We start from the raw sequence: 16,637 nt of genomic DNA, 5'->3' as shown, positions 1-16,637 counted from the left end.
CTTTCCAGGCTGGCAAAAATTTAAAAGACTGATACATTTTTGGTAAGAGTACAAGTTGGTGAAGACTTTGAGGAAGGAAGTTTAGCAATATCCAATCAAAAGTTTTGACGCTGATAAAGTCATGGGCAGTCTGCATCCAGGGCTGGTGGGCTGGGCTTCAGATGGGAGGACTTGTAGCCTCAGGCGGCTACAAGTGCTCTGTCTTATTTCTCTTAAACAAACCTCTTTCATGCCGTGCATAGGCCCCCTCCCTTCCTGCAGGCCAGCCCCAGGAGGGATCAGAAGAATTCACTTTGGTGCAGCTGACCCCCTGGAACCCACACTTCCTCATCCAGGGTCCCGTCAACCCCAGGGCTGGCCTATCCCATTTCTCTTGCCCATTGGAGTAGCTTTATTCTGGTCATTCTTTTATCCTTCCCAGAACTCAGGTCTTAATTGGGGTTTTCCTGGGCCCTCTTGCCAGAGATCCTGAAGTTGACTCTTAAGAAACAGAGTTTGAGTGCCTGGGCCCTCCCCTCCCAAAAGGCCCTGGTCTCCTTTTGTGCATGGCCCATCTCCCCTCCAGGACCCGGTCCCATATGTCAAGCACTGAGACAGCTTTTGCTCATCTGTTCTCGAGGACAGTATGTGCCTGCACTGCCTATATTTGTGTAAGTAACAGAGAAGTTCATTCAAGCAACCTTTCACCAGGCGAAAGAGATCAGTTAAAAACAAACAAAAAATATACTGCACCTTACTGCGCCGAAATTCATGGGAAATGCCAGGAGGACACCCTCACGCTGTGGGCGAATCCTGGGCGTGGGTGTCCTCAGTGGCAAAGCCAGCCACATTTCAAGGCATATCTTCTCTCAAAACCAAGGTTAAGCACGAGCCAAGGGGTGCAATGCCTCCCACGTTCCTTGCATCACATCTCTGGGGAACGTATCAACTTTGCTGTTATGTTCCTCTTCCTACCTTTTTACAACGAGGCATCTGCTCTGAGGGCCAGAGTGCGTGTGGAAGGGGCTCTCCTGAATTGGGAGCAGCCCTGGATCAGTTTCCCTGCTGCGGGTGGTTTCGGTGCCCTTTCAGGCCCTTACAAGGAGCGGCGGCTCTGGCTGGGTCCTTGGGGGATGGAGAGTCAACAGCAGACATGGTCTCCTTCCAGGAAGATGACTGAGTGAAGCCAGGCACGAGAGCAGCTTCAGAAAGTTGCTTCACCTGTAATTTTCACCGTTTGGAGAGGCTTGTCCATGTCATGTTCTTAGGAAATAGACTCACGTGCCTCAGAAATGCCCTCATAACCCGCTCGGCTTAACACTGTCGGTGATCTCTGGGCTCGTTTGCAACTGCGGATTCTAAACAGGCTCCAAAATTCTAGGCCAAGGCAAGTATCTGGAGGAGAAAAGATGCCAATTCTAGCATAAGAGGTTAAGATAAAATGTCTCTGCTGGGGGTGCTGGAAGGACAGAGATAGTAGGTCACAGGCAGGGGTTAGGCGTGAAGAGTGGAGATCAAGACCTAGCTCATCAGCCTCTTTCCTTCAGGATTTTGGTCTAGGTGACACCCGATGAAAACGAATCCTAAAAGCCAAAGAAAACTCACCATCTGGTGGGTTGTTTGCCGCTTGCTGTTCATTTTCTACCTTTTCCTTGGTGGTGACTTGCATCCTGTCTTTGCTGCTTGCTGCCTTTTCTCTAACCTTTGCAGAGTCAGGAATTTTAAAGTAAAAATGTCAGGAATTCCCTGGTGGTCCAGTGGTTAAGACTCTGCACTCTCACTGCCGAGGGCCCAGGTTCGATCCCTGGTTGGGAAACTAAAATCCCACAAGCCACATGGTGTGGACAAAAAAAAAAAAAAAAAAAAAAATGTCTATGACTTTCATATACAACTGCCCTTGCGTTAGAAAGACTTCTAAGAACATTGATTTTTGGCACTGTCAAATCTGAATTTCTATATATTTTAATATATTTTTTTAAAGTTCTTCTCCTCATTTTCCTTAAGTTATAGGCAGCGAACTAGGTACCATCAAGGTGACTATGATTGACAGTTCTTAACTCTTTTTGTGGAATGAACTAACTTTAGAACTCTGGCTGGGTCTTGGGTGCCACTGGGGGATGTGATCCCCAAGGAGCCCATGTTTTGCCCAGTCTCCTGAAGAGAGTTTAGAAGCCTTACGTTATTATTTATCTTGGGAGAGGACAAGATGTCTGGACCAGAGTAAGCTCCAGGAAACCTGATCTCACCTCCTTCCACCTCCTTCCTTTGGCCCTCCCAGCAAAGACATCCCAGCAATGGAACTAGCTTTCATAAAATAGGACATTTGGTCACCTGCGTGCATGACCTCCTTAGACATGTTCACGTCCACATCTATTGCCAAGGGTAAGGTAGGTCAAAGTTGCTATTGATTTTTAATTATGTGATGCTCTTAGTTTTCTTCATCAATTGAGTTTATAGTGTGTTGTTTGGTTAACCCTACAGTGTGTAGCAAGACATCTTTGCATACTTTTGTGTGTGTGTGTGTGTGTGTGTGGTGCGCGGGCCTCTCCCGTTGCGGAGCACAGGCTCCGGACGCGCAGGCTCAGCGGCCATGGCTCACGGGCCCATCCGCTCCGCGGCACGTGGGATCTTCCCGGATCGGGCCACGAACCCGTGTCCCCTGCATCGGCAGGCGGACTCTCAACCACTGCGCCACCAGGGAAGCCTATCTTTGCATACTTTTGATTTATCCTTTCCAATAACTAGACTAGAAGACAAGTTGTATACATCGCTGCTTAAATAGGAATAATCCTTGCCCCCTTGTATATATTTGTTGTATATATATACTTGTAATATATACAAGTATGTATTAATTTTTCCAAATTGTAATAAGACAAAGACACTTCGTGGCTGATGTGCTACTTATACACGTGTTATTAATTTTCAACATGATATCAAACTGAGTACAATACAGTTATTTTAAAGTTTATTGGGCATTGTTTTAAACTCTAATATAAACTGAATTTGTAGGTTCACTGTGTTCTTCTGTAAATCTTTGTCATCCAAAGTACTTTTCCACCAAAAGATGGGGTGGTTAGCTAAGTTGAGGTGAAAACTATTTTGGCCGGTTAAGTGGATTGAGGTACAAAGATTTGAGAGCCATTGAGTATAGAGCACCCCTATTGGGTAAGCTTTCAGGCCTGCCCACCTCTTAGGCAACTGAGGTGTAGATCAGAGGGTTCGGTCCAGGAGATGAGGCCGTAATAGCAGAGTCACCCAATAGCATGTAGAATTGCCTAGAGCTGTGAGTATGGCAGACACCCAGAGCTTAAAAGACACATCTTCAGGACAATAGTTCTACTTGTCCAACAAACAGGCATTTCTTGAGCATTCTTGGGTATTGCTTATAATATCTATATATCGTGTTTATAAATGAAACAGTATATGTGAACTAGGTTTCTTCTAATGTAATTAATAAGCAGTGCACTGTATTCTGCTCCAAATCTTTGTTATTCTAGGTATGACTGAGGTACCCCCTACCGTCAAGAAGCTCATAATCTACTGCGGGAGTAGAGGCTTATAACCATCCAACTCTAATAAGGACATATTAGCAAGAACAACCATAAAAATGAAATAGAGATGCAGCAAGAGCAGGAACTCTGGAGCTAGACCACCTGCATCCAAATCTTGGTTCTGACGCTTTCCAGCATTCAGCTACTTACTAGCTGTGTGACCTTGGGCAAGATACCTAACCACTCTGTGTTCATTTTCTCATCTATAGAACAAGGATTTTATCAGGATTAATATTTGTAAAGCACTTAAGAAAACACTTGCGTTTATTTGTTGCAAAATACAGTTTCCTAAAAAAAGTTCAGGTTAAAAGAGTATATGGGACAAAGACTAGCAGGCAATGGTCAGATTTCCATATGAATTCATCCCTCCCCTTTGATGTGAGCCTGGAGCACTTACGATTCTTGTGGTGTAGACCAGCCATGTGCAGAAACCATGTGGGATATTATAGCTACTCCATGTTCTGTGTCAGGGGGCAAATTTCTACTTTAATAGAGGCAGGTTAGGGAAGCTAAAAAAGTCTGGATCTTGGAGTCCAACTCCTGGCCTAGAGGTTGTTTAAGATGAACTTAATTAAACTTTCTGAGCCTCATTCCTTATTAATGAGCAGAAAAAATTTTATCCTTACTTTAAGCATTGTGAGGAGAAAGCCATGAAATAAAGTGTTCAAAGGCAGTAGCTATTATTAATATTATCATGTGTTATAACAAGCAGGCTATGAGGTGTTTCTCAAATGTTCTAAACTAGAACCAGTTAACTCTCTTTGCCTCGTGTTTGTTCTCTGTAGCGTTTACTACTAGCTAGCATGTTCCATATTCATCGTTTGTTAGTTTATCATGTGTCTCCCTCACTGGAATGAAGGCTCCTTGAAGGTAGCAGTATTGCACATAGTAGGCCCTTAATATATATTTGTTCAATTAAATAATGGATACTAAAAGCTCTCAGGTATCAAGTGCGTACTATGGGCCAAGTGTTTCGCCAGGTGTTTTACAAATACACTTATATTGTGTCTTTTAATATTTTTATTAACCCTAAATGATGGTTATTATTATCACTATCGCCATCTCACAAAAGCAAGAACTGAGAGTGAAATCAAGAAATTTGCCCCAAATCACACTGCTAGCAAGTAACAGATCAACATTCAATCCCAACTCTCAATTTACATTTCAATTCCCAAGTCTCAGTTACATTCAATCCTAAGTCTCAAATGGTTAACTTGCTGTATTAGTTGCCTAGGGCTGCTGTAACAAATGACCACAAACTTGGTGGCTTAACACAACAATTTATTCTCTTCAAGTTCTGGAGACCAGAAGTCTGAAATCAGTGTCACTGGGCCAAAATCAAGGTGTCAGCGTGGTCCCCTTGAGGCTCTGGGGGAGAATCTATCCCCTGCATCCTCCACTGTCTGGAGGCTGCCCTCATTCTTTGGCCTATTGCTCCATCACTCCAATCTCTGCCTCTGAGGTCAGTTTGCCACTTCCTCTTCTGTCTTGTAAAATTTCCATCTTGTAAAGACATTGTAATTGTATTTTAGGGTCTATCTGTTTCATTCAGGATAATCTCTCCATCTCAAAATCCTCAGTTACATCTGCAAAGTCCTTTTTTTGCTATATGAGTACACATTCACAGGTTCCAGGGGTTGGGACATAGGTATCTTTTGAGGGGCTATTAGGAAGCCAACCGTTTGCATATGGTTAAGAAAAGAATTCGTGGACTTCCCTAGCGGTCCAGTGGTTGAGACTCCACGCTTCCAGTGCAGGGGGCGCGGGTTCGATCCCTGATAGGGGAGCTAGGGATCCCACATGCTGCGCGGTGCAGCCAAAAGAATGTAAAAAAAAAAAGTTTTTTTTTAATTAAGAAAAGAATTTGTGCTGAGGTCCCCAGGCCCAAGACAATGACGGCCACCCAGGACAGTAATGCCAATTACAGCACTCAGGCAACATCTGGGCTTTGGGGTAACACCTGTAGCAAAGAGCCCAAGGGGTGAGGAGAGTATTTACGAGATGCAACCATTTCCCCCCTGAGTCTGGGGAGTGTCTGCTGGGCCCAGGACAGGAAAAACTGGATGGGTCAGATGCCAGGAAGGTAAAAAGATAAACGTTCATTTGCCAGATAGTCAGTGATTTATGTCTGTAGATTCCCTGAAAAGAGAAGGAAGAGAGGGAATGGAAGGGAAGGATATTTCATTACTATTAAAAGAGCCTGAGTATCTACTTAGTATCAAACTTAGTATCACCAAGAGCCTGAAAACTTAATACTATGTGCTTTCGGATGTGATGCAATAAAGAGATACTTGACATTATCTATGCAGTACTCTTAACAAAGAAAAAAAAGTTAAATCATGTAGAAACCATCAGACAAATCCAGAATGTGGGATATTTTACAAAACAACTGTCCTGGACTTTTCCAAATATTTCCATACAAGAAAAAAATCTGAGGGGATTGTTGTAGGTTGAAAGACACTAAAGAGACATAACGGCCAAATGTAACCGTTGATCCTTAATTAGATACTGGATTTTTAAAAAATAACTAGTAAAGGCATTTTTTGAATTATTAGGGAAATACGAATATAGACCGTTTTATCATATGATAGTAAATTAACATTAATTCTTTTAGATGTGACAATGTTCTTTTACAGCAGAAAATCTTTTTAATCTTGGAAGATGCATGTTGAAGTATTCTGGGATGAACTATCCTGGCATTTGCAGAAAATGGAAACAGTGAAGGAGACCCCGGAGGAGCTCAGATGCTCCGCCATGGTTACTGTACCATTCTTCAAAAGCGTAGCCATGGGCTTCCCTGGTGGCGCAGCGGTTGAGAATCCGCCTGCCAATGCAGGGGACACGGGTTCGTGCCCCGGTCCGGGAAGATCCCACGTGCCGCGGAGCGGCTGGGCCCGTGAGCCATGGCCGCTGAGCCTGCGCGTCCGGAGCCTGTGCTCCGCAACGGGAGAGGCCACAGCAGTGAGAGGCCCGCGTACCGCAAAAACACAAAAAAACTGTAGCCATGATGCTGACTCATGTAGCTATAGGTTATTTGTAGTTTTCTATTATTGGTGATTCTGTTCTCCTCTATGGAAATGGATAATAAAGGACTAATTGCTGATTTAGCTTTTTTGAGCATTTGATTTTGAGCATTTAATCATCTGAGTACTTATTCATTCAATACATTTGCACTGAGCTCCTTCAAATGGCCTGCTGTAGAAACGGGGAATGCAGCGGACAAGATACAGTACCTGCCATCATGGAGATAACATTCTAAATAGGAACATTAAAAACACTTTAAGCATCTAGAAAGAGTGGTTCTACTTACTTGCAGCTCTTCTGTTTGCTCTCATCACACCTCCCAGGGGACAAGCCGACCGTGTTCAAGGCACCGCAGAGGGCTGACCTCAAGGGGACCGCACTGTCCCTTCCCTCCTGGCGTCCACACCCTAGTTGAGTCCCCTCTCACTAACGGAGTGCTCAATAAATGCCCCCTTAGTTTTGGAACGCCCGATGGAATAAATGTAGATAGAAGAGCGAGCTCCAAAATGTGAGCCCTTGGGTACTCCAGCATCTAGAGATCAGGGATACGAGGAGGAACCAGCAAAGGAGACTGAGAAGGAGACTCCAGAAAGGCAGGCAAAAAGCCAGGTAAGTATGATGTCCTGGAAACCAAGTAAGGTAAGATTTTTAAGGGGGGGAGGGGAGAGAGAGAGAGCTCAACCGTTTCAAATGCTACCGAGAGTTGCTAGAAATAAAATTTGAAATGAACAATGTGGAGGTCATTGACGACCTTGATAAGAAACTTGTCAGTAGTGCTGTGGGAGAGAATTTCTTTGCGATGGGTTCATACAGAGAATGGGCAGAGACAAGTAGGAAGCGTACCTCTACGCATCACTTTCAAAGGCTTCTTCTGTAAAAGAAGGGAGACAGCTGAGGTAGTATGTAGGGGGTAAGGGGTAAGTGGAGTTAACAGGGGATTGCTTTTAAGATGATAGAAATGATAGCATGCTTCTTAGTATAATACAGTAAAGATAAATACAATGCAGTGAAGAGGAACACATTTATGACGCAGGAGGTGGTAGAGTGGAGAATTTCTGGTGTCATATCCCAGAGCAGGAGAGGGCTGGATGGGATCCTTGGCCTTAGGAATAAGGTCAATTCATCCACATCAACAGGAGAGAAGACAGAGCACATGGGAGCTGATGCAGGTGTGTTGGGGTGATGGTGGGTGCTTGTAGCAGTTCTGTTTTAATTGCTTTACTTTTGTCAGAGAATCGGGAATAGGTTACCAGCTGGGAGGGACAGCTGACAGGAGGAGGGGTTGATAGAGGCTTGCGGTGAGAGAAGAAGCTATGAGATTGTCATTGGGAGAGAGTGGGATTGTGCAGGCGGTAATGCAGGAAGTAAAGAGACGATGGGATCAATAGGATAAAGTCCCGTTGGGGTCCAAGGATTGTTGGAGTTGGAGATGGGAAAAGGCAGAAGGCTGGGAAGACAGTGGTGGCAGGAGAGTGAGTTGTGAACACTGAGGTGACGTCAGGGCTGTCATTATCGGCCGCGACAAAGTCAAGGGTATGGTCGTGGGAGTGAACAGCTGATGTGGGCTGGACCATAAGCTCATTGGAGGAGAGGCCATGGAACTGAGAGGCCAGGGCGTTGGAAGGATCACCTAAGTGGACGTCGAAACCACGGAGAATTAGGACAGCAGTGGTGTTGCATAGAGTGGCCGCGTGCCTCTACAAGGAACGAGGGTGTGACCCCGAGGTCAGTAGGTGACTGTCAACAGAGAGGAATCATGGATGGAATAGCCTGATGATGGCATGAGATTTGTAGCTGGATGTATGTATGAGAAGAGAAGGGAAACGGCTTGGAAGTTTCCTCCACCCCTAAGCTCAGTGGCACAAAAGTTACAGGAGAGAAAGCAGCCATGTGAGAAGCTCAGGGAAAGTGGGATCCTCTTGGAGGGAGCCAGGTCTCAGTTAGAGAAAGAAGGTGAAGGGGTTGCTCCCAGATGAGCCTGAATGTAGGCAGCTCCCAAAATCCCAGCCAAATGACATCCCGTGGGGCATTGTTCTTACACACCATTTCAGCTGATTTAGCAAACGCCATCATTTAACTAACATTGAGGGTGATTTTTTTTTTCAAGCTCCTTTTTTGTGTTGGTAATAGATATAGAAAAGGCAAATTGCTCTTCTCAGAGAATTAATGTGAAAGCAGGTGGTAACTGGAAAGCTCTATAAAGTGAGGTTTTATTATTATTTGACAAAGACCCAGCCCTGTACCCCAGGCAAAACTGCCCCACCTGATGGCTTTCGATGGGTATTCCAGAATTTCTTATCCCTGCACGAGGTCTCCGTTATCAGCAAGTCTTTCTCTGTTTAATTCTCTTCATAGCACTTATCGCCACCTAGCACTTGTGTTATTTGTTTACTACCTTTTTTATTTCATGGTGAGAACAGGACTTGGTTTTTGTTCATACCTTTATCTCAGTAGAGCCTAGATAAGCATATAGCTCAACATATATTGAATGAATGAATGAGAAAAATGCAATGGCCTCTGCCCAATAACAGGTCACCAGATGTGGTTTCAAGTAGGGGAAAGAGCACAGGTTTTGGAGCAAGAATCCTGAAACATAAAGCCTAGTTCCATAGTCTCTGAGCCTCAGTTTCCTCAACTATAAAATAGAAATGATAATAAAACCTCTCACAATTGTTTTGGAAATTAATGAATCATCACATGTGTGCGAAACATATTATAGGTTGTGTTCCCAGCTCATAACAGCCCTGTAATTGAGTTCAGTCGCTTGGACCAGGGCTGGACCCTTGATGCAAATAAGGCCAGTCAGAGGTTCTCTCCTGGAAACTGCATGTCGGAATTATGAGCTTCCAGTTCTATCTGGAGCCATCTCTTGAATGGAGGGGGTGTAAACTCAAGAATTCCAGAGTGACTATATTTTTACCAGCTGAGGAAAGAGAGAGTCCATTCAAAGAAAGAAGAGCATGAATAGTTACACAGAGCTTCCACACGTGGACTCCCGACGACTTTTTAGTTCCTTGTTCCAGTACTTTTCGCAGCTGAGTTTTGGCTTTGAGCTTCCATAAGGCATATTTGCAGCCTTATCACAAAATTCCTTTATTGCTCAAGCTGGTTCAAGAGGGTTTATTACTTGCAAACAAAGACTTGTAACAAGAAAATGGAGTCACTCTGACACTTAGTACTTGATTAAGAAATAGTAGCTGCCGTTTTTAACTCTTGAAATGGATTGATTTTTTAGTTAATTGACCAGAATTGAAAACCAGATGTCAGGTGGGTGAAGAAAAAGGTCAGAAGAGGTGCCATCTAGAGAGCAAACCTGGGCAGAGCTTTGAATTGGGAGGCCAGAGCTGCCTGAGGGCCCTTCTGGCTTTGGAGGGATGTGTGCAGACCTGAGTTTGAGAGGTGGACAGAGATTTACCGGCTCCACGGCTCCACCTGGAGGGAACCAGCCTTGCAGGATCGAGGTACAAAACCAAGGAAAAAAGGTGTGATACAAGAGGGAAGAGATATGGGAACATATGTATATGTATAACATTCACTTTGTTATAAAGCAGAAACTAACACACCATTGTAAAGCAATTATACTGCAATAAAGATGTTTAAAAAAGCTGTAGCCAATAGTTACGTCACTAGTATTTAAAGGGAAAAATATTTGGGGACTAACTCTGATATTCTTTTTCAAAATAAGCGGGGGGGGGGGCGTTGTTTTTGTTTCTCTGTTGGTCAACAGTCTTTAAAACAAGAAAAGTCCTGCCAACTCAAAAGTAGCTTTTAATGTAGTGGTAGGGACTTCCCTGGTGGCACAGTGGTTAAGAATCCACCTGACAATGCAGCGGACTCGGGTCCAAGTCCTGGTCCGGGAAGATCCCACATGCCGCTGAACAACAAAACCTGTGCGCCACAACTACTGAGCCTGCACTCTAGAGCCCGCGAGCCACAGCTACTGAGCCCACATGACACAACTACTGAGCCTGCACTCTAGAGCCCGCGAGCCACAACTACTGAGCCCATGTACCACAACTACTGAGCCCACGTGCCACAACTACTGAGCCTGCACTCCAGAGCCCATGAGCCACAACTACTGAAGCCTGCCCGCCTAGAGTCCGTGCTCCGCCACAGAGAAGCCACTGCAATGAGAAGCCCGCGCACCGCAAGGAAGAGTAGCCCCCGCTCGCCACAGCTAGTGAAAGCCCGCTTGCAGCAACAAAGACCCAAGACAGCCAAAAATAATAAATAACATAGTGGTAAATTATACTATATTGTAACTATTACTCACCTTCTGAAAGAATTGATTTAATTTTTTTTTAATTTTTTAATTTTAATTTTTTAAAATTAAAAAAAATTTTTTGATTTAATTTTTTCTACTCATTCTTACAGCAAATTTTTCTGCGTAAACTTTCTTTGGGACACTTTCTGAGGCTCTTCTTCTCCGGTCACGGATGCAAAATATTTGTGTAGGTTCATCAGCATTGCTCATGTGTCCAGTAATCTTTTTGCCCACAGTCTGCAACCCAACTCAACACACAAAGATGAACACAAACACCCCTTTGCGCATCCTTTACCTATTGCTTCCTGGCCCCAAGCCCACGTTCCCTTTGCTCTGCCGTGCTGGAACTGGGCACTTCACAAGCTCTGGTTCTCCTTTGCCAGCTGGTGTTGGCTTCTATTCTGCCCGTCGGAGACCATGGGGGGAGATGGGCAGGCAGGGTAGAAGGGGAGAAAGGTTTTGCGTGGGGGGGTGCCATCCCAGCAACAGCACTTCGCCCGGGCAGTGGCAGCTGTTTCCAGCTTCCCTTCTCCTCCGGCACTGCCCCCAGAGCCAGCCTCGCTGCTCCCTCTACAACGTACCCAGGCAGTGCCCCTCCTCAGAGCTGAGTCCCTGCTTTGTAGGGCCCTGTATTAGTTTCTTGGGGGCCTGCTGTAACAAACTGGGTGGCTTAAAATAACAGAAATGTATTCTCTGATATTTTGGAAGCTAGAGGATTAAAATCAAGGTGCTGGCAGGGCCATGCTCACTCTGAAAGGTCTAGGGGAGACTCCTTCCTTGTGCCTTCCTAGATCTGGTTGTTGCCTGCAACTCTTGGCGTTCCTTGGCTTGTAGCGGCATCGTGTCAACTTCTGCCTCTGTCTTCACGTGGCCTTCTTATAGGGACACCAGTCATTGGATTTAGGGCGCACTCAAATTCAGTGTCAAACCTGATTACGTTTGCAAAGATCCTATTTCCAAATAAGGTGACAGTCACAGATTCCAGGTGAAGGTGAATTTTGGGAGGGACACTAGTTGCTCTACACAGGCTCTTCCAGCAAGCTTCGAGGTTCTGATGACGCCAAACTCTTCTGTTTGCTCCCCCAGCCCTTGGGAGGGGAAGTTATGTCAGTTTGGTTTGGGTTTTTTGTTTGTTTGGGGGATTGGGGGTTTGGGTTTTTTTGTTTGTTGTTGTTTTGCTGTTTCAGCCCTTCAACACCTGTGGTACCAATTCCCTTTTTTGAATTCTCTCTGTTGAAATACACTATGTTGCTTCTTTCCCCCTGACTGTTACTTATTACCAGGAGTAGTTCCAAGAAACAGAATATCAAAGATGAGTTTCCAGGATTAGCTTGGTAATATCCCTTACCTTGAACACAGTGCTAGCGCCTTGGAGATTGGATCACAAGGGGCACGATGTCAGGCTTTTAAAGAGACCCAGTGGCAGATCAGTCCACATATGGTAGGCTCTCTGCTTACAGTATCCAAGATGTGGGACAAGCCTCTCCTTCAACGGGATCTTCATGTCTACCTCCACTTGTTCCATAACTGTGATGCTCAGATTCACTTCTTCATCTACACTTGGGGAGCAGCTCCTCCAGCCTTCCAGGGAGCCTCTCTTCCTGGGCGAGACTTGAAAGAAGAAAGTTTAGAAGCATGAATAACAACCCCTGCTGCTGCTCAGGACCAAAACTGATACTCGTCATTTCCCTCCTCCACTGTCTCTTCAAGATGCCCTCGCACGGGCTTCCCTGGTGGCGCAGTGGTTGAGAATCCGCCTGCCGATGCAGGGGACACGGGTTCGTGCCCCGGTCCGGGAAGATCCCACGTGCCGTGGAGCGGCTGGGCCCGTGAGCCGTGGCCGCTGAGCCTGCGCGTCCGGAGCCTGTGCTCCGCAACGGGAGAGGCCACAACAGTGAGAGGCCCGTGTACCGCAAAAAAAAAAAAGATGCCCTCGCACATCTACAGGCTTACCTAGTGATGTGACCTTGATCCTCATCTCCGTGGAGTCTGAACTCCAGTCACCACGCCCTTCTCAAAAAGGTTGCCGCACTTGTCCGTTTATCATCGCGACTGGGCTACAGAGTACCAGGAGTTGCTACAGCTCAACAAGAACTAACCAATTTAAATACGGACAAAGAACCTGAACAGACATTTCTCCAAAGAATTTATACAAATGGCCAATGAGCCCATGCAAAAATATTAAACATCACTAATCATTATGAAAATGCAAATCAAAACCACAATGAGATACACTTCACATACATTCAGATGACTACTATTTAAAAAAAAAGGAAAATAACAAATTTTGATGAGAAAGTGCAGAAATTGGACCCCTTGTGCATTGCTGGTAGGAACGTAAAATGATGCAGCTACTATGGAAAACAGCATGGTAGCTCTGCAAAAAATTTAAAATAGAATTACCATATGATCCAGCAATTCCAATTCCACTTCTGGGTGTATACCTCAAAGGATTAAAAACAAGGTGTCAAAGGGATATTTGTACTTCCATGTCCCTAGCAGCATTAGTCACAGCAGCCAAAAGGTGGAAGCAACCCAAGTATGCATCAACAGATGAATGGATACACAAAATGCACCATGTATATACAATGGAATATTATTCAGCCTTAAAAAGAAAAGAAATTCTGACACATGCTACAACATGGATAAGTCTTGAGAAAGTTAAGTGAAATAAGCCCGGAAGACAAATACTGTAGGATTCCACTTACACGAGGCACTTAGACTATTAAGTTCACAGAGACAAAAAGTAGAATGGTGGTTGCCTGGGGCTCGGGGAAGGAAGGAATCAAAGCTGTTGTTTAGTGGGTACAGAGTTTCAGCTTTACAAGATGAAAAAGGTCTAGCTCCCTCCCTCCCCTCTCTCTCTCTCCCTTCTCTCTCTCCTTCCCCCTCCCTCCCTCTCTCCTTCCCCCTCCCTCCCTCCCCCTCTTTCTCTCCCTGCCTCCCCCTGCCTTTCTCTCTCTCTCTCCCTCCCCCCCACCTCTCCCCCTCTCCCCCCCCCGCTCTCTCTCCCTCCCCCTCTCCCTCCCCCTCCCTCCCTCCCTCCCCCCTTTCTCTCCCTGCCTCCCCCTGCCTTTCTCTCTCCCTCTCTCTTCCTTTCTCTCTTCTCTCTTCTCTCTCTCTCCCTCTCCCCGCCCCCCCAGGTTGGCTCGGACGCAACCACGGTCAGCTCCTCCCCCTAAAAAAAAAAAAAAAAAAAAAAAAAAAAAGGTCTAGAGATCTGTTGTACAACATTATAAATGTACTGAATACCACTGAATGGTATACTTCCACATGGAGAACATGATCAATTTTATGTTATGTGCATTTTACCACAATTTTTTTTTAAATATGGGAGAAATGTAACTGCAAAGACAATCCCTGGAATGGTTATAATTAAGCTCCTTTTGAACCAGAAAAAGATAAAAGGCTGGAAGCAATTACCAGGAAATTGAAATCTGAGTGTGAAAGCCAGAGAGCCTTACAGAGAAACTCTCATCAGCATTGGAGGCCAGAGAAAGCTGAGGACCCGGCCCAGGAATTAATCATCTGAGCCCAAAGAAGGCTAAACTCCCAACCAAGCAGATCAGCTGTGTCAAGGTCAGGGCCTTGGCTGGGAAGGAACGGGATCCCAACACACGGGATGGCATATCTGTGTCGATGCCCCCATCTTGAATTTCTAGGGTCCTCTGAACCCTCCAAGGCCACAGAAGTGGACTGTTCCAGCGTATGGTGAGCTCCCACCGGCCTCCCTGCAGCAAGACAATGCAGAGGCCGCTTGCCTTCGAGACGGCTGTGTCCTCCACCGCCACCTTGTGCCCCACCTCCCCCGCTGGCCACCCGCTCCGTAACTAGATTTAAGTAGCATCATATCGCAGCCAAGTCCATACTGGGCCTTAGAAGCAAAGAAGAGGCTTAAACTTCCCCAAAGCTGCACAACCCAGCCAGCAATTACCAGCAAGTGCCAGGGGAGTAGGCATAAAGTGGATTCTGAGGGTGCTTGATCAAGGGGGCCTGAAATAAATGTGGATAAGGGAGAGCTTACTGACTTGAGAACCTTGCTCTGAGATGCAGGATTTAACTCTCTGGGAAGGACCCCAGAAGATGGTATAACTTTCGACTAGGATGGTGTAGTGGGTTAAATGGTGAACCCACCAAAACATATGTCCACACCTAATCCTCAGAACCTGTGAATATGACCTTATTTGAAAAAGAAGGGTTTTTGCAGAAGTAATTAAATTATAGACCTCATAGATCATCCTGGATGATACAGGTGGTCCATAAATCCAGTGACAAGTGTCCTTATAATTCATACATAGAGAATAGGGGAAGGCCACATGAAGACCAAGGCAGACATTGAAGTGATGCGGCCACAAGCAGAGCTACGAGAAGCTAGAAGAGGCAAGGAACGGTTTCTCCCCCGGAGTGCGTGGAGGGACGGTGGCCCCGCTGACACCTAGATTTCAGAACTCTGTCTCCAGAACTGTGAGAAAGCGATTGCTATTGTGTTTTTTGTTTTGTTTTGTTTTTTGCGGTACGCGGGCCTCTCACCGCCGTGGCCTCTCCCGTTGCGGAGCACAGGCTCCGGACGCGCAGGCTCAGCGGCCACGGCTCACGGGCCCAGCCGCTCCGCGGCACGTGGGATCCTCCCAGACCGGGACACGAACCCGTGTCCCCTGCATCGGCAGGCGGACTCTCAACCACTGCGCCGCCAGGGAAGCCCTATTTCTATTGTTTTAAAGCTGCCTGGTTTGTGGCAGTTTGTTCCAGCAGCCCCAGGAAACGAATACTGATGGATTCCAGACAATCGAAAAAGAAATGCCCATGTCAGTAATGTCAAAATGCCCGTGTTGCCACATATATGGAATCTAAAAAAAACGGTACTGGGCTTCCCTGGTGGCGCAGTGGTTGAGAATCCGCCTGCCGATGCAGGGGACACGGGTTCGTGCCCTGGTCCGGGAAGATCCCACATGCCGCGGAGCAACTAAGCCCGTGAGCCATGGCCACTAGGCCTGCGCGTCCGGAGCCTGTGCTCCGCAACGGGAGAGGCCACAGCAGTGAGAGGCCCGCATACCGCAAAAAAAAAAAAAAAAAAAAAAAAAAAAACGGTACTGAAGAACCTAGGGGCAGGACAGGAATAAAGATGCAGACGTAGAGCATGGACTTGAGGACACGGGGAGGGGGAAGGGTAAGCTGTGACAAAGCGACAGAGTGGCACGGACATATATACACCACCAAACGTAGAACAGATAGCTAGTGGGAAGCAGCCGCACGGCACAGGGATATCAGCTCGGTGCTCTGTGACCACCTAGAGGGGTGGGATAGGGAGGGTGGGAGGGAGGGAGATGCAAGAGGGAGGGGATATGGGGATATATGTGTATGTATAGCTGATTCACTTTGTTATACAGCAGAAACTAACACACCATTGTAAAGCAATTATACTCCAATAAAGATGTTAAAAAAGATAAAGACATAGAAAAACATAAATGCCCGCGTTGCCATGGCAGACAGTGGACTAAGGGATTGAAAGACAGAGAAATGCGCATTCTGGGGCGGGGGCGGGGGAGGGGGAGAACTGTATATGTGAGACCAAAAGACATCAGATTTTTACGTTCCACAGGGAAGCTCAGAGAAAATCCCCTTCACGGAGGCCATAAAGCACCCCCATCACCAAGAAGCTCCGTGGAGGCTCTCGTCTGCAGACAGTAGGGGAAGTTTTTACAGAGCTGGGCTCACTGAGAGCAGGAGGGCATGACAGGACCCTGGAACAAGACGGGCTAGGTGGCAGGACTTAACCCTCAGAAGTCAGATGAGTGTGATGACCATAGTCAGTGAAAAGC

At 46.1% G+C, this 16,637-nt stretch overlaps 1 non-coding gene across 1 annotated transcript; it reads left to right on the top strand.

Moving 5' to 3' along the window:
* The first annotated feature begins 1,722 nt into the window (after positions 1-1,722).
* On the top strand, positions 1,723-1,795 carry TRNAE-CUC (transfer RNA glutamic acid (anticodon CUC)). The gene has a single exon. It is a non-coding gene; the product is annotated as a tRNA-Glu (tRNA).
* Positions 1,796-16,637: the final 14,842 nt, after the last annotated feature.

This window comes from Kogia breviceps, chromosome 10, assembly GCF_026419965.1.
Source record: "Kogia breviceps isolate mKogBre1 chromosome 10, mKogBre1 haplotype 1, whole genome shotgun sequence".
NCBI classification, from domain to species: domain Eukaryota; kingdom Metazoa; phylum Chordata; class Mammalia; order Artiodactyla; family Physeteridae; genus Kogia; species Kogia breviceps.
This window is presented reverse-complemented; position numbering and strand designations above follow the sequence as displayed.